We start from the raw sequence: 19422 nt of genomic DNA on the forward strand, positions 1-19422 counted from the left end.
TTTTCTCTGTGACCTCTTATCTACTTTATATAGTTCGTAAAATTAAAACAGAAATAAAAAGGGGAAGAAACAGATTGAAACAGAATTACAACAGTGGCAAGAGTCACAGCATATTTTAGCTAAAATGTATTATCCTTTCAGGGTTGAAATTGTGAGTGTAAAATGATAGCAAGATTGAAGAAAAATTTCAGCAGTTGCAAAGATACTAGGATTTAAGTAGACCTCAGCAATTTTGAAGAAAGAGAAATTGAGTTACACGTGGCATACATGGGAATACATTAGGCTTTGAGAAATGGAGATTACTTAGGACTTGTGAAGGAAAATTGAAAACTATAAAATCCATTGAGAATGTAACATTCTATTTGATGTGTAGAGAATGTTTAAGACTACCCTGAATATGTCTGGAGTTTGGTGAATAATACCTATCTCAGCATTTTAGTGCCCTGAAAAAAAAAAAAAAAAAAAAAGGAGGAGAAGGAGGAAGAAGGAGAAGGAGAAGGGAACAGTGGAGAAGCACAGAAGCACAGATATGCCACTTGCCAATAAAATGAAATCAATCTCAATATCTCTTTTGATGAGAAGATTTTTATTTGTTTAATAACATCAGAAAAAAAGATGCCAAGAACTTTTTCTTTAAAATATATCTCCCCATTTCTCCTCTAAAGTATATGTGTAAGTTTATTTTCAGATATACTATTAGGTTTTGATGACATTTAAGATAATGAAAGTCAAAAAAAAAAAAGATAATGAAAGTCTGAATATATCAGCTGAGAATAGAGTCCTTTCCGCCAAGCATTCCTGCATTAATCCCTCACATATTTATTCAACCTCTACCCTATCTGTATGCATGGGACACATCTATGAGCAAAGTAAAGGACGATGCTTCCATCTCATATAATGAAAGAACAGGACAGACAGATGGCAAGAGGAGATAGATGGTAAAGAACAAATATTAAAAGTTAGCAAAGCATGTAGTATACATGAAGTTAATAAAATTTGGGAAAAAAAGTAGAGACGTTAGGCATGTTGTAAATATTTAATCCACTGGTAGCTTCACTTACTTTTATCTCAGAAATAGATACTTGGATTATAGAAGTTCTAATGATATCAATGCCATGACAACGGAACCTTCCTCCTCAAAACAAACACCTCTCAGAAAACACTAAGATAACAACTGAAATAAAATTGAGAGGACAGTGGTTTGCCCTGCTTGAGGAGAATGTTTAAGATGAAGTGGATATCCATTCTCCTGTCGATAATATGGTAACAAATCATTCTAAAGTGAATCTAGATCACAAGCACCAGACCAGAGATAACTATTTCAAATCTATTTCATAATAAGACAAAAATAGGCTAAAACATTCTGTCCGCAAATTGACTAAAAGAAAAAGGTGAGGGGGGTAGGGCTGTAGCGAGTGTTTCCTAAGAACACTAAGAAGGATCAGTAGACTATTGAAGCATCACACACATGCTTAATTTAAGAATCAAGATCACACTTTAAATGAATTATTCCTAGTGAACATTGCAAAGGAGATCTCTACCTATCACTACATTTATTAAAAAGGATAAAATAATGTTATGAGTATAAGCAGTTTACTGAGGTATGCTGTATCTGATAAGTAACTGACATTTCAAAAAGGAGACATGGCATCCAAAAGTTTTAAGTCAATGAGAGGATAAAGATCATCTTGAATCTGAAGAGGCCCACTTGGATTTTTCAAGAAAGTAATTTATAAACATACCTAAGCTCCTATGACATTTTCACCAATGAGAATGAACTGGTTTTGTAGGAGCTTGCAAAATTCTTCTCTAGCAAATGTTAGAAAATCAAGCAACTGTGAGTTTAAGCATAAAAGAAATAGAACTACTAATTGTATGATTTCATAAAATAGAAGAGGTAATCTGACTGGTTCTATCATTGCAGCAATAAATAGGCTTATCTTAAGTTATTAAAATTATTTCTTGGCTGTAAAGTTGTTATTTTCACAAAGAAATAGAACATGTGGCTAGAAAGTTTTTATTAATAATACTACCTTCCAGATTAGAATTAATGAAATATATTTATTTACCAGATAAATTAAAACATAAAACCTCATTAGAGTTTATTTTAAAATATTTGAAAATAAGTGTCATTAATCTCTATTTTAAACTTATTTCAAAAAAAAAAATAAACTTATTTCAGACAGAAATTATTTTAAAGAAAAATAAAACATAAAATCTTTTATATTTTTTTTGAAGTTTTTTGTTTTGTTTTGTTTTTTGTTTTTTAAGTAAGCACTACTCCCAACATGGGGCTTGAACTTATGACCCTAAGATCAAGAGCCTTACGCATTACCAACTGAGCCAGCCTAGTGACCCTCTTGAAATCTTTTAAAAATCAATTGATGAGAATAGATCAAATTGAATGTCAGTAAGATATTTTTAAATAAACATCATCTGGTGAATAATATATGTAGATTTTCTAGGAAGTAACACTTAATTGAAATTCCTAATGCAGGCAGTATGCTATAATGATACTTGCTATTGAAGAAGTACATTTAAAGGATGAAAAAATATCTGTGGTTCATTGAACTCGTGATAAAGAGGCCAAAGGTATTGTCTCAAAAGGCACACTGAATCTGAGATTACTGAATAGCAATAGTGAAGAAAGAGGATTTGGTGGTTTTAAAAACACATTTCATGAGGAGGAAAATAAATTAGAAGAATGAAATCCTCATCTTTGATTCAGTAATAATTTTTGAAAATTTCCATCGGTTTTCACTTTTTTTATCTGCATATTCTTTCTTTTTTTTTTTTAATTTTTATTTATTTATGATAGTCACACACAGAGAGAGAGAAGCAGAGACATAGGCAGAAGGAGAAGCAGGCTCCATGCACCGGGAGCCCGATGTGGGATTCGATCCTGGGTCTCCAGGATCGCGCCCTGGGCCAAAGGCAGGCGCTAAACCGCTGCGCCACCCAGGGATCCCTGCATATTCTTTCTTTACAGAAATATTTTTTTAAAAATGATGAGCTGTAAGAAACAATGTTTTCTCAAAGTAATACATTTCCATAAAATATGCAGTTTCCAATTTCATTAATTCTGTACCGTTCGATTCTGAGGGATTTTTTTTTTTTTTTTTTTTTGTATATGGTGTTAGAGAGTAGTCTTATTCTTTTCCATGTCCATTTCCCCAAAACTATTTATTGAAAAGACTATATTTTCCTCATTGTATATTCTTGCCTCTGTTGTCCTAGGTTGACTCTATAAATGTGGATTTATTTCAGGAGCCTCTACTCTGGTCCATTGATCTATGTGTCTGTTTTTGTGCCAGGACATTACCATTTTGATTACTACAGCTTTGTAATATATCTTGAAATCTGGAATTGGTATAATTCAGCTTCATTCTTTCTCAGGAATTCTTTGGTTGTTTGCGGTCTTCTGTGGTTCCATACTAATTTTAGTATTATTTGTTCTAGTTTAGTGAAAAATGTGATTGGTGTTTTGATAGGGATCGCATTGAATCTGTACATTGCTTTAGGTAATATGGACATTTTGACGGTATTCATCTTCCAATCCATGCATATACAGTATCTTTCCAAGTTGGTGTCATCTTCAATTTCTTTCATTAGTGTTTTATAATTTTCAGAGTACAAGTCTTTCACCTCTTAGGTTAAGTTTACTCCTAGGTATTTTATTCTTTTTTTTGCTATAATTATAAATGGTGTTTTGGGTTTTTTTATTTTTTTCTGTGATTTCATTGTTGGCATATAGAAATGCTACTTGTTTCATGATATTAATTTTGCATCCTGTTACTTTTACTGAATTTATTTATCAGTGCTAGTAGATTTTTGGTGAAGTCTTATATATTGAAGTATATATATGGAAGTATATAACATTTTGTTTCTCTCTTGCTGCTTTTGAGGGAAAGTTTTCAGGTTTACAACATTGAGTAAGATATTAGCTCTGAGCTTTTCATATTTGGCCTTTATTATGTTGAGGTACGTTTCCTCTAATCCCAAATCATTGAGAGTTTCTATCATAAATTGACATTGAATCTCATCAAATAATTTCTCTGCATCTGTTGTGATCGTAAAATTTTTATTCTTTGTTTTGTTGATATATGACATTGATTAATTTGCAAATGTTAAACCATCTTTGCATCCCAGAAATAAATCCCACCTGATCTTGGTGAATAATCTTTTTAATGCATTGTTGTATGTGATTTGCTAATAATATTTTGTTGAGGAGTTTTACATCTATGTTTACCGAGGATATTGGACTGTCATTATCTTTTTTGTGGTGTCTTTGTTTTTTGTTTCAGGGTAATGTCATCCTCATAGAATGTATTTTCAGGGCAGCCTGGGTGGCTCAGCAGTTTAGCGCCACCTTCGGCCCAGGTCATGATCTCCGGAGACCTGGGATCAAGTCCCACGTGGGGCTCCCTGCATGGAACCTGCTTCTTCCTCTGCCTGTGTCTCTGCCTCTCTCTCTCTCTCTGTTTCTCATGAATAAATAAATAAAATCTTTAAAGAAAAAATAAAGTATTTTCATTTAAAGTAATTATTGATAGCTATGTAGTTATGGCCATATTTTATTTTTTCTCTGTTTATGTTTTTGTATTATACTTCTTCTTTGTCCCTTTCTTCTCTTGCTCTTTCTCTGTGATCAATGGATATCTATAGTGTCTTATTTGGCTTTCTTTCTCTTTATTTTTTGTGTCTCTATCATAGGTTTAGGGTTTATGGTTATTATGAGTCTCATATGTAACATCCTAATTTAAATGGCAGTCCATATTAATTTGATGGTCATTTTAGTTCAAATGCATCCTAAAAAAAGCTTCTTGTATTTTTTCCTTTCCCCCTTTTTTTCCTTTTCCTCCTTCTCTTCCCTTTTTACTCCTTTCTCCACACTTTATGTATATGTTGTCATATTTTACATCTTTTTATTCATATTTTTCTTATGTCTAATTATGGCTATTTCTAGGCTGATGTAGTGGTTTGTCTGTCTGGGAAGGTCTTTATTTCTTTGTTTATCTAGGAAACTGTATCTGTTCTTCAAATCAAAAAGATAATTATGCCCTGTAGAGTATTGGTTGTAGCTTTTTTTTTTTTCTTTCAGCTCTTTGAATGTGTCATGCCATTTTCTTTTGGCTTCCAATGTTTCAGCAATGTTTCTGCTGAAACATTGGTTGACAGGCTAATGTGTTTTCCCATGTATATAAATTTTTGTTTCTCTCTTGTTGCATTTGAGATTCTCTCTTTATCTTTAAATTATTTTAATTATTATGTGCCTGGTTTGAACATCCTTGTGTTCATTGTATTTGGAATTCTCGATGCTTCTTGGACCTGAATGTCTTTTACTATGCTCCACCCTCTCCCCTCCCCGCCACCGGTTAAAAATGTTCTCAGTTATTATTTCTTCAAATAAACTTTCAACACTTTTCTTTCTCTTCTTCTTCTGGGACCCTTATAATGTGAATGCTTGCTCACTTAATGTTGTCCAAGAGATCTCTTAATCTATCCTCATTTAAAATTATTTTTCTCTTTTTGCTATTCAGCTGTTTGCTTTCTGTTACTCTGTCTTCAGATTGCTGATGCGGTCTTCTGAATCCTCTGATCTACTGTTGATTCTTCCTAGTGTTGTGTTTTTTTGGTTATTGTTATTTCAGTTACTGTATTCTTCAACTCTGGCTGGTTCTTTTAAATATATTTTTTTCTCTTTATTAAAGGTCTTACTGAGTTCTCTCACTTTTTCCTCCATTCCAGTGTCTTTATGATCATTATTTAAAATTTTTTATTAGGTATATTGCTTATCCCTATTTCATTTAGTCCTTTTTCTGAGGTTTTTATCTCATTCTTTCTTTTGGAGCATATTACTCTGTCTCCTCATTCTGCTTTTGCTTTCTGGTTTGTTTCTGTCAATTAGGTGAAATGGCCACTTATCTTATACTTGGAAGAGTGGTCTTGTGTATGTTGTCTGGTTTGCAGACAATGTGTGCTTGGTGACTTTTTCTGACTGGCTGGAGCTCTGGCTGTATATACTCATTAATCTTTTAAACATGACCATGCCTCTGTCTCTCTTGCTATTCTCCTGAGATTTTCTTGGTCTTTAGTTGTTCAGTAGCTGCTCAGTCAGCCCTCAGTTCTTCTTCAGGAAGAATTATTCTCTTAATAGGTGTAATTTGATGTGCTCCATGGAGAAGGTAAGTTCAGAGTCTTCTTACAACACCATCTTAACCAGAAACTTCCCAATTCTGTATCTTTTAAAATTACAACACAATCTACAAAATAGTCCAACAAATAATGTATTAGGATGAGCCAAAATACTATCTTAAGACACTTCTGCAACTGCAACACACACATTTGACACTCCTATTTTCTAATATTCAAATCACATGTATTTTTCAAGACCACTGTGATGTCCTTGCTTCTTCCAAATAGATACTCTGGCTGGTATTAACTTCCTTTTTTCTGAGAATTTACAGAAAAAATTTTGCTACTCTTTTATGGCATCAATCATTTTTACTAGGCACTGTAGGCTTTTGTGTGTTCATCTGATTTTTTTCTAATGTTCTTTCAAAGTCTTTCTAAGACAATATACTTAATTGAAATTTAAAATTTCTTATTCACTTATTTGATACTACTAATACATTCAAAGGATAGTACTGTGTTTGTAAGTTATGAAGTATGACACAAAGGACAAAAGAAACAAACAAAAAAGAGAAAACATGAATGAACCACTAAAATTAAAAAGGTTAACAACATATATAACTTGAATCTGCCTTATCCCTTATTCTATTTTCCTGAGTTTGTTGAGATCAAAGATATACTGAATTTTATGCTTTTTATTCTTTTATAACTTAGTTACTGGAGGCATAGTTTAAGTGACCACATTTTTTAAAGTTGTGATATCAATTAAGCAGTCTCACTAGCAGTGTATAAAAATTGACCAACTTTCTCACCAACATGTGTCATTATCAGACTTTAATTTTGACCAATCTAGTAGATATATAATGTTATCTAATTGTGATATAAATTTGCATTTATATAATTACCAATGTAGCTGAACATTTTATCATGTGGGTACTTTTCCTAACTTTTTGTAAAATTCCTGTTCATGTTATTTACCTGGTTTTCTATTTGGTTGCTATTTGTAGATGTATCATAATCTAATGATAAGCTCTGTGTGCTCAACTAATGTTAGTTATATATCCTGCAAATATCTTCTCTCAACATGTGTAATTTCTTTTCATTCTCTTTAAAGTGTGTTTTAATTACAAGTAGTTTTTCATTTTAATTAGTTTGAATAATTCAGTCTTTTTTTATGATTAGTGCTTTGGAGTACTTAAAAAACACTCCCCTCTATATTTGTTTTAAAGATGTGTTATAAAAAAAAAAAAAGATGTGTTATATATTATTTTTTAATTGCCTCTTATGTGTAATTGCTTAATCTATTGAAAATTAATATTTATATACAGTGTGAGATAAATCTCTTATTTTACTTTTCCACATGCATAACCAGTTGTCTCAGAGCATTTATCTGTTAGTCTCTAGTTTTCCCCATGATCTGCATTGCCCTCTTAATCATAAACCAATTTTCAGAGTTTTTTCCTAGGTTGTTAGTTCTTTTGGTCAGTTGCATATATTTGGGTTAATGCCACATGGTCTTAATTAGTTTTAGCCCAATAATAAGTAAGAATTAATAACAAGTAGAAATAGTCCCACCCCACCTCCAGCCATGCATTGTTTTTCTCATTTATCTTTTTGTCCTTTTATTTTTTCATATACATTTTAGATTCCATTGTCTAAGATTTGAGGTTTTTCTTGGAATCACAGTGAATTTATAAATTAATTTTGTGGAAAAAATCCACAAGTACTGTGTATCTCATTTATTTAGGCTTTTTTTTAAATGGTTTTAATGATGCATTACTTTTTTTTTCTAATAAGGACAAACACATTTCCTTATATATTACTAAGTACCTTAACATTTGGTATTATTATAAGTCTTACCATTTTCAATTACAGTTTTAACTATTTTGGATTTAATTGCAAAGTCACTTGTTTTATACATTAATCTTTAGATTATTTCAGCTTATATATGCAATTATATAATCAGAGAATACTGGGCGTTCTGATTTTTCCTTTTCTGGTTGTTGTGGAGTTTATTCTTTTTTATGAACTGAATAGTTTCCAGTGTACAACCTCAAATGCAAATCTTGCTCCTAATTTCAAAGGGAATGCTTCTAATATTCCATCTTTAAGAATGGTATTTGCTATCAATTTGTTTAAAGGTACCCTTTATCATATTCACAAGTTTTCTTTTATTCCTCATTTCCCAAATGGTTTCTGGTATAAATTTTACAAATAAATTTCCTCCATTATTTTGAAATGATTTTTGTTTCATTTATTTGTTGAAGAACCAAATAAAATTTATAAAATGTTCTCATTTTAGGCCACTCTCCTCCTACCAGAATAAACCCAAATGTGTTATATTTTTATAGAATGAAATATATGTAACCTTGAGCTAGATGTTTTTAGTTAATATTATATTAATATTTTATCTTTTTAAGGTTTATTTCTTTAGAGAGAAGGAGTAGGAGAGAGCACATGTTAGCAAGGGAGGGGTATAGGGAGGGGGAGAGAATATCAAGCAAACTCCTTGTTGAGCATGGAGCCCAACATGGAGCTTGATCCCAGGATCCTGAGATGATGACCTGAGCAGAAATCAAGATTCAGCCACTCAACTGACTGAGCCACCGAAGCACCCCATATTATATTAATATTTTTTAAATGTCTTTAAGGCCTGCAATTTTTCTTTCTCATTATATCATCATTATATATATATTCTTTCTCATTGTATCATCAACATTATTTTGCCTCATGAAGGAGATATAGGAAATATTCCTCTTTTTTAGAATGTGCTGAATAATTTATATTTGAGTCAGATGATTTGATTTCTTTGAATATTCAAGAATTTACCCGAGAAGCTATATAACCTGGGATTCTTTGTGGGAACATTTAAAAGTACTTATTTCCCTGCTTAATGGTTAAAGAAAAAAATCAAGCTATGTATTTCTGCTTGAGTTAATATTGCTAGAATTTTCCCAAGAACCTATCAATTTAGAATAAGTATTCATATATATATAATAATTTATAGTACTATCTTACTAACATTAATCTCTGCTATAATTTAATCCCAATTTATATTATTTATATTATTTATTTTGGCCCAGTATTTCCATGATTGAACTTTAAAATTTCAATTATATTTTTTCTTATACTCTTGAGTTATTTGGAAATGATTTCATTAACCTCTAGACAAATGGGTATGTATTTCTAATTTATTACAAATTTAATTGCTCTTTTGCATAGAACATCATCTACATAATACTAGGCATTTGAAAATTGTAGAGCCTTGTTTGATGGTCTTGTCTTTGACTAAAATGTTCTGTGTGGCTTTTTAGTCATCTATTTTCTTTAATTTGGTTGTGCCAAAATGTATATATTTTTAAAAATTATATCTCTGTATGTGTTGTTCAAATCTTCACTATGTGTATTTTTTGCCTGTAGTTTTATGAACAAATTAAAAACCTGTTTTTAAATCTTCCTTTAAAATGGTGTATATATAAAGTCATTACATGATATAATAATGTTTATGCTATGGGTTTTGAGGCAATTCTGTAAGTACAAATAATTATAGACAGTAAATTAAAATTTTCTCATTGTGAAAAAAAAAAAATTTTCTCATTGTGTAGTCATTCTATCCCCTAAAAATGCATTATGTTTTTAAATCCCATTTTGTTTGATATTGATACAGTTACACTTGCTTCGTTTTCTATTATATACATTTTATATATATGATTTTTTAAATTTACAGACTTTATTATTTTTAGAAGAGTTTTAGTTTTTTTTTAGATTTTATTTATTAATGAAAGATGCATTTTTTAAGATTTTATTTATTAATGAAAGATGCAGAGAGAGAGGCAGAGACACAGGCAGAGAAGCAGAGAGAGAGAGAAGCAGGATCCATTCAGGGAGCCTGACGTGGGACTCGATCCCGGGTCTCCAGGATCATGCCCTGGGCGGAAGGGAGGCGTCAAACCGCTGAGTACCCAGGCATCCCTAGAAGAGTTCTAGTTTTACAGAAAAAAATTGAGCTGAATGTACAGAACTTTCATGCGTTCTCTTACCTCTTCTTCCCACACAGTTTTCCCTATTATTAGCATTTTGAATTATTATGGTACATTTGCAAATTATGGATGGAACTAGAGGCTACTGTGCTAAATGAAATAAATTAGACTGATCAAAACAATAACCACATGATGTCATTTATATGTGGAATCTAAAAAACAAGCAAAAAGAAGGAGAATCAAACTGATAAATATTTAGCAACATCTAAATGAAGTTGGTAGATATGAAGTAACTTGTCTTAAACTTTTTTTTCTCAGAGATTATATAACGGAGCCTTTATGCTTTATTTAAAGGCACTATAATTATTTAAATAAAAACATTAAAATAATGTTAATAGAATGTATAATTTTAAAGCCATTGTTGGATGACGATGACAGTGGTGCAAAACAATCTGTACCTTCGTTATATTTAATGCATCTCACCCTTTTTTATAACTGTGTAATATTCCATTACACACATACACACACATTGCATATATACATATCACATCTTCCTTATCCATTGGTGAAAGATGGTAGCTACAGTTGCGGTGAATATAGTTGAATCACAATGTTGTACACCTGGAACTAATGTAACATTATGTGTCAACTATATTCAAAAAAATTTGGATGTTGACTTCTAAGTAATAATATTTTAAAATAAATATTATTTTTAAATATAAGAAAAATACAGAATAGTACACAATTCATAAGTACAGAGTTCAGTGAATTAAACAATGTGAAAACATCATTTTAGCTACCAAACAGATAAAAAAATAGAACACTACCAATGTTTGAGAACCTCCACCCAATGCCTCATTCTCAGTCATTGGATTTCCTTCTCCCCGCGAAGTCAGCCATTGTCCTAACTTAGCATACCAAAGGCTCTTTGCCTGTTCTTGAACCTTATATGATTGGAATCAAACAATGCAAATTCTTCATATTTAGCAACTTTTGTCCAATATTATGTTTTCAATATCCATTCATGTTGTTATTTGTTGTCCATTGTATTCTTATATATAAATTTGTCTATTTTACTCTTTTTTAAAAAGATTTATTTATTTATTCATGAGAGACACAGACTGAGAGAGAGAGGCAGAGACTTAGGCAGAGGGAGAAGCAGGCTCCTCGCAGGGAGCCCAATGTAGGACTTAATCCCGGATCCTGGGATCACGACCTGAGCCAAAGGCAGGAGCCCAACCGCTGAGCCACCCAGGCATCCCAATGTCTATTCTACTCTTGATGGATGTTTTCTTTGTGAGTTATTATGTTGCTATGGGCATTCTTCTACATAGCTTTTATTAAACATCTACATGCTCCCCTACGCCTATTCATTATGTACCTGGTAATGGAATTGTTTTGTCAAAGGATATGCTGTATCTACAAATGGCAAATCACGCCAAATGTTTTTCAAAATGTTTGCATTCATGTACACTCCCACCAGAAATCTATGACAGTAGCATTTACCCAACAACCTTTTGAACTGCATTTTCATTTTAGAAACTCTGGTAGGATGTCATGACATCTCACTGTGGTTTCAGTTTGCATTTTTCTGATGCTATTAAAGTTGAACAAATTTTTATAAGCTTATTGGGCACTTGTATATCCTATAATGTGAAGTGCCTGTTTAAGGTGTTCCCCACATTTTGTATTGGACAGTAGGTCTTTGTCTTAGCATTTTAATATTCACAGATATTAATCCTTTATTGTATTTATTACAAATACATTCTCCCATATTGCGTTTTGCATTTTTACTTTCTTAATGTCACTTTTTTCTTTTTCTTTTTTTGTTTGTTTTTTAAAAGAAAGAGTCTTTTAATTTGTCAAATAAATTATCATTTTTCTTAATGGTTAGTGATTTTTTGTTCTGTTAAAAAAATAAACTATTTCAGTGTCACAAAAACATTCTCATATGTCATCTTCAGAGGTTTTATCTATTATATATACATTTACAATCCAATGGATTTCATTTTTTATGTATGATGTGAAATCAGCTTCACGTTACATTGATTTTCATAAGAATAGCCAGTTGACTTGGCACCATTTATTTAAAATGGAGTCCTTTACTCTTTACTCTTTGTACCACATTGACATAAGTCATGTGTCCACATATTTAGGGTTGATTTCTGAACTTTTAATGTAATTACTTTAATATACCTTTCTGTCCTTGTGCCAATTCTGCATTATCTTAATTACTATAACTTCATAATGTCTCAATATTTAATAGCGTAATCCTTCAACTTTATTTATTTCCTTCATTTTCTCTTGGCTATGCCTTATCTTTTAGATTGTTATAAAAATTTTTGAATTAGAATGTCAATGTCAACAGCCAACTTAAAAAAAAAGGGATAAATTGCAAATTTACTTTTTTCCTTTTCTCTCTTTTTTTAAACAATATTGAGTTTTCCAATTCACCAAAGTTATGACTTTCTTTTTACTCAGATCTTTTTACTATATGTCTATAATACTTCAGTGTTTTTGTATAGACTTTATGCATATTTTGCTTAGCTTTTATGCATAACTATAGTTATACATAGTTATATTTTGTTAAGCATGTTATAGCTATGTATAGTTTATACATAACCATTTTAGTGATATTATAATTTACATCATTCTAATGTTACTTTCAAAATGTTTGATGCTATTATATAGAAATATGATATTTTTATATTGATGTATCTAGTGATTTTAGTTAATTCATTTGTTAATTCTAGTCGTTATTTTGTAGTTCTTTGCATTTTGTCATATACTATTATGCCACCAGTGCATAATGACAGTTTTAATTTTTCCTTCTTAATTATTTTATGTATATGTAGAGAAAGAGCTAAACTTTACTATATCTTTACTCCTTGAGAAATCAGAGGATAAAAACAAATTTTTATTTGGTAATAGCCTCAAATCATGTGAGTAGCTATATTTATAACTACCTACCTTTGAAGGAGCCACTAGACAGGAAATAGGAATTAGGTCAAATTTGTTGCCCACTAAAGTGAATATTGTGCTGACTATGACTACCATATATTTTAAATTTGAGGGGATGATTAATTTATTCTGATTTAATTTATTCAGTTCTTACAATAATCTTATGGCAGTCATGGCAGTGATATTGGAAAATCATATTAGGTATTAAAATAACTATGATTAATATGCTAAGAGTTCTAATGGATAATGTAGACAGCATGCAAGAGCAGATAGGCAATGTAAAGAGAGAGATGGATATCCTAAGAAAGAGACAAGAAGAAATGCTGAGATAAAAGACACTGTAACAGAAATAGAGAATGCCTTTAATGGGTTTATTAGCAGACTGTATATGGTTGAAGAAAGGCTCTCTGAGCTAAAGGATGTATCCACAGAATCCTTAAAAGCCCAAAAGCAAAGGAACAGAGACTGGAAAAATCAGAACAGAATATCCAAGGACTGTGGGACAAGAAGGTATACATATACATATACATAAAGGTATATCAGAAAGAGAAGAGAGGAAAGAACAGAAGAAATATTTGAAACAAGAAAAGACTGAGAACTCCCTCAAATTAATGTCAGACACCAAACCTAACAAATGCAGGAATTACTTAACATTTCTCTTCAGAAACCATGCAAGCAAGAAGAAAGTGAAATAAAATACTGAAAGTGGTTAGTGAAAAATCTAGATCTAGAAAACTCTACCCTGAAAAAATGAAAGATGAATGAAGATTTTCTCTGACAAAGAAAATTGAGGAATTTTGTTACCAATAGATTTGACTTGCAAAACATGTTTTCTTTGGAGAGACCAAAAATATATATAGGTAGGTCAGAAACTCAGGTCTACATAAAGAAAGGAAGAGTGTCAGGAAAGAATAAATGATGGTAAAATAAAAACCTTGTTTTTTTTTTTTTAATTCTTAATTGATCCAACAGATTTATCCCAGATACTAAAACAGGTTTAACATTTAAAAAAAAAATAATTAGTGCAGTCTATCACATCAACAGGTTAAAAATAAAAATCACATTATCATATTAATAGATGCAAAAAAAAAGCATTTTGCAAAATCCATTACCCATTCATGATAGAAACTCTCAGTAATTTGGAAATAGAAGGGAACTTCCTCAACATAATAAAGACTATCTACAGGAAATCTATAATGGGAAAAGTTTGAGTTTCCCATTATATTACAATCCATTGGGTTGTAAACGTATATATAATAGATAAAACCTCTAAAGAGGGGATCCTTGGGTGGCTCAGCAGTTTAACGCCTGCCTTTGGCCCAGGGCACAATCCTGGAGTCCCAGGATCTAATCCCACGTCAGGCTTCCTGCATGGAGCCTGCTTCTCCCTCCTCCTGTGTCTCTGCCTCTCTCTCATTCTATGTCTATCATAAATAAATAAATAAATAAATAAATAAATAAATCTTAAAAAAAACCTCTGAAGATGACATATGAGAATGCTTTTGTGACACTCTAACTTTTCCCATTAAAAGCAGGTACATGAAAGTCCCTTCTTACCAATCCTATTTGACATTATACTGAAAGTTTTTGCTAAAACAAGAAGGCAAGAAATAGAAATAAAAGATGCACTGGTAAGTAAAACATCATTTTTTTAATGCAGATGGCATGATTGTCTAAGTAGAAAATCCAGAAGATTGGACATAAAACTTCCAGAACTAATAAAATATTACAGCAAGGTTGAAGAATAAAAGGTTAATGTACAAAAGTCCATTGATTTCCCATAAAGCAAAAATGAACAAGTGGAAATAAAGATTAAAAAATATTATTTAGGGATCCCTGGGTGGCGCAGCGGTTTGGCGCCTGCCTTTGGCCCAGGGCGCGATCCTGGAGACCCAGGATCGAATCCCACATCGGGCTCCCGGTGCATGGAGCCTGCTTCTCCCTCTGCCTGTCTCTGCGCCTCTCTCTCTCTCTCTCTGTGACTATCATAAATAAATAAAAAAAAAATTTAAAAAAAATAAAAAAATAAAAAAAATAAAAAAATAAAAAAAAATAAAAAATATTATTTATATTAGCATCCAAAACTGAAATACTGAAGTATAAATCTAACAAGATATTTACAAAATCTAAATGAAGATACCTACAAAACTCTGATGAAGAAATTCAAAAAACTAAATAAATGGAGAGACATTCCATGTTCATGCATGAAAGGATTGTGTTGACAAGATGTCAGTTCCTCCTAACTTGATCCATAGATCAATGTCATTCCAGTAAAAATCTTAGCAAGTTATTTTATGGATATCAACAAAGAGATTCTAAAGTTTCTATGGTGAAGCAAAAGACATAGAATAGCCAATACAATATTGAAGGGAAAAAATGGAAGAATGACCCTGCTAGACTTCCAAACTTACTATTAAATCACAGTAATCAAGACTGTGGCATTGACAAAGAGAAAGACAGATCTATAGAACAGTATAGAGAGCCAGAAATAGACCCATGTAAGTATAGCCAACTTATCTTTGTCAAAAGAACAAAGGCAATACAATGGAGAAATGACAGTCTCTTTGACAAGTGGTACTAGAAAAACTGGACATCCACATGCAAATAATGGAACTAGACACAGACCTTATACTTTCACAAAATTTACTCAAAATGGATCACAGACCTATATGTAAAATACAAAACTATAGAAGTCCGAGGGAAAATGATATCCAAAAAACCTATGGTGGCACCTTTATAGACACAATGTCAAAGACTATTCCATAAGAAAAATTAAGTGATAATCTGAATATTAAAATTATAAACTTTTGCTCTGCAAAGACAATAAGGAAATTAGACACCACAACCCAAACTGGGTGTAAATGCTCTTAAAAAAACTTACCTGATAAAGGCATGGTATCCAAGATACAAAGTACTCTTAAAACTTAACAATAGGGAAAAAAAAGAAAAATTGACAAAGACTTGAACACATACTATATACTAAATAAGATATACAGAGGCAAATAAGCATATGAAAAGATATTCCACATCATATGTCATCAGGGAAATGCAATCTAAAACAATGCAATCTAAAACAATGGGATACTATTAGAATGGCCAGAACCTGAAAAACTGACAATACTAAATGCTGACAAAGATGTGGATGATCAGAGACTCTCATTCATTGCTGGTGGAATACAAAATAGTATGGCCATTTTGGGAAATAGTTTGGTGGTTATTTACAAAACTAAACATACTTTCACAGTATGAGCCACCATCCACACTCTTTTCTATTTACCCAATGGAATTGAAAGCATGTCCACACAGAAACCTGAAGATGGATGTTTATAGTAACTTTATTCTTTTTTTTAAAGGTTTTATCTATTTATTCGTGAGAGATACAGAGAGAGAGAGAGAGAGAGAGAGGGAGAGAGAAAGGCAGAGACACAGGAGGAGGGAGAAGCAGGCTCCACGCACCGGGAGCCCGACGGGGGATTCGATCCCGGGTCTCCAGGATCGCGCCCTGGGCCAAAGGCAGGCGCTAAACCGCTGAGCCACCCAGGGATCCCAACTTTATTCATAAGAGCCAAAATATGGATGCAACCAAGATGTACTTCAGCAGGTGAATGGCTCAGGTCATGATCCTGGGGTCCTGGGATCAAGTCCCACATTGGACTCCCCCCAGGAAGCTGCTTCTCTCTCTGCCTATGTTTCTGCCTCTTTCTCTGTGTCTTTCATGAAGAAAAAAAAATCTTTAAAAAAAACCAAAACTGATTGGGATACCACATTTTTAAAAAAACAAACAAGTTACTAAGGTGCAAAATATTTTTGTAGTATTTTAATTTTTCCTCTGAGAATATAAACTGCTAAAAATATAGTATTAAAATGCTGTTAGAAAATTATTTAATTTCTTAAATTGTTCTTTTTTAAAACTCTGTGGTTATGTTAAAATTTTACATAAAATTATATTAAAATATTTTTAATATGAATATATAGTTGAATTATAGTTGAATATATAGTATATTACATTAGTTTTTGGTGTAACATTTTTGTTTTTGTAATCCATATGAGGTTTTCCTTCTTTTCCATTCCCGTTGATTACTTATTTACATATGTAAATCATATGATTTCAAAAATCAAAATTATACTAACATTATTAACTAAAATTATACTAAACTTCACGTGACACCTATTATTTTCTTTCCTTCAATCTAGTCCCACATACCCCTATAGGTAAATATTTCATTTGTTTCTGATTATTCTTACTATGCAAATGTAAGCTCTTGCTTATGTTTAAATATTTATGTTTAAACATTCAAAAATGAATCATTTTTTTAACTGCCACATCCTTTTTTTATCTTTTGTTTTGTTTTTTTTAACATAAAGAAGAGCTTATTGGAAAGTCTTTTCCAATAGCTTTTCACTTAGCAATGTATAATGGGAAGCACCGTCTGGCTTATTTTTATTTAAGAAAAACAAAAACAAAAACAATGAGTTTGTATCTTTTTTCATTCCCTTTAGCAATGCATATGAATGTCTTTTACCTATGGTCTTGCAAAAGTATATGTTGTAATACTTTCAAATTTTGCCTAATTGGTGAGAAATCAAATCTTTATGTCATTTAATTTTGCATTTCACTTATGGTTAAATTTACTTATTCACATATATTTTAGACTAATTTCACTTTTTTATGGCCAGGTTTTTGACCCCTCTTTCTTAGGCTTTTAAGCCTTGAGCATATTAACCATTTGTCTGTGGTATGTTAAAAATAATATATTCCACTTTATCATCTGCCTTTTGATTCTTCATGCTTCTTGTCAATAAGTTTAGTTTTCTCACAGTTATTACTCTTTTTCTTTAATGCCTCAAAAATTTAAGTCATACATAGAAGTCTCTCCCCAATGTTTTCTTCTGGTAGTTGTTTAATTTTATATTTAAATTTTCAATCTATTTAAATTTTTCTTGTCTATGATAACAGATATGAATTAAATTTTAATTTTAATTTCCCATTTCTGAGTCAAGTTTTGTTCCGGTAATTTGAAGTGCCACCTTTATCAAATGCTAAATATTCATATATACTGGGATATGTGTGTAGATTTTCTATTTTGTGCAATGATTTGTCTGTTACCTCAAGATTCATCAGCATTTCCCCTTATTGTCTGCATGCCAATGATCAGGTCTCAATATAGCTTATGCTTTGTGCTCTAAGGAGGAAAAGAGTACATGTTGAAAGGATTGCAAGACTTGTCTAATGCAGTTCAGCAATAACTGGTAGATATGCTTAGAGTTGATTATGAGGTTGGCTTTTTTTTTTTTTTTGACCATTGATTTGTTGGACAGGAGATAAATTATTGACATTAGAATATTATCTCATGACTTGTTTCAACATCCTAGCAGGAACTTCTGGAGTCAATATAAAATTGTTGCTGAAAATGATTCCTTAAAACTTGTAGTCAAAGAGAGTCAATTATAGATGAGGTAAGAATTCTGGTGATGCTTTGAAAAGTGCTCAGGAAAGTGTTAGAAGGAAGGCCTGAGAGGAAAAGATCGAAGTCTTAGGATAGTTATAGCTTATGTCCAGAGAATGCACACTGGGCCATATTCCCTAGGAGATCATAGAGTACACCTTTCATTAAAGCTGTAAGAATTCACTGGTGGGGCTCACAACCTTCTCTTTGAGAATCTCAGTAGTGACTGTCCTCTGTAGGTACAGGTTAACAGGAGTTATTACCTTTGGAAAAAGCTTCATAGAATTTCAGAATGGCCAAGTTGCATCATTTAGCCAAGAGAAAAAATGTGAAAGTGGTTATACTAATGGATATTAGACTGTTGTAATCAGAAGAACATTGTTTTTTTTGGGGGGAGGGGGTTAAGTTTTTATTTAAATTCCAGTTAGTGAATATGCAGTGTAATATTAGTTTCAGTTATATAAGATAGTGTATTTAACATTTCCATATATCACCTGGTTCTCATCTCTGCAAGTGTACTCCTTAATCCCCATCACCTATTTCACCTATACCCCCATCCACTTCTCTTCTGGTAACCATCAGTTTGTTCTTTATGGTTAAGAGTTTGTATCTTGGTTTGCCTCCCTATTTTCCCCCTTTGTTTCTTTTGTTTCTTAAATTCCTACGTATGAGTGAAATCATATGGTATTTGTCTTTCTCTTACAGACTTATTTTGCTTAGAATAATACTTTCTAGCTCCATCCATGTTGTTGCAAGTGGTAAGATTTCATTCCTTTTTATGGCTGTGTAATATTCCATTATATATGGGGTGTGTGTGTGTGTGTGTGTGTGTGTGTATACTCTATACATTATTTATCCACATTTTGCATTGAATGTGTACATTGCTTTGGATAGTATAGACA

General features: G+C 31.8%; 1 long non-coding RNA gene across 2 annotated transcripts in view; it reads left to right on the plus strand.

Annotated features, from left to right (window-relative positions):
* The first annotated feature begins 1153 nt into the window (after positions 1–1153).
* LOC144302246 (uncharacterized) overlaps positions 1154–19422 on the plus strand; it is a 200871-nt gene continuing 182602 nt past the window's right edge. For both annotated transcript variants that reach the window (XR_013369080.1, XR_013369079.1), the window contains exon 1: positions 1154–1263. This is a non-coding gene — a long non-coding RNA (uncharacterized LOC144302246). The remainder of the gene's footprint in view (positions 1264–19422) is intronic.

Source organism: Canis aureus, chromosome 31 (genome assembly GCF_053574225.1).
Source record: "Canis aureus isolate CA01 chromosome 31, VMU_Caureus_v.1.0, whole genome shotgun sequence".
Taxonomy (NCBI): Eukaryota; Metazoa; Chordata; class Mammalia; order Carnivora; family Canidae; genus Canis; species Canis aureus.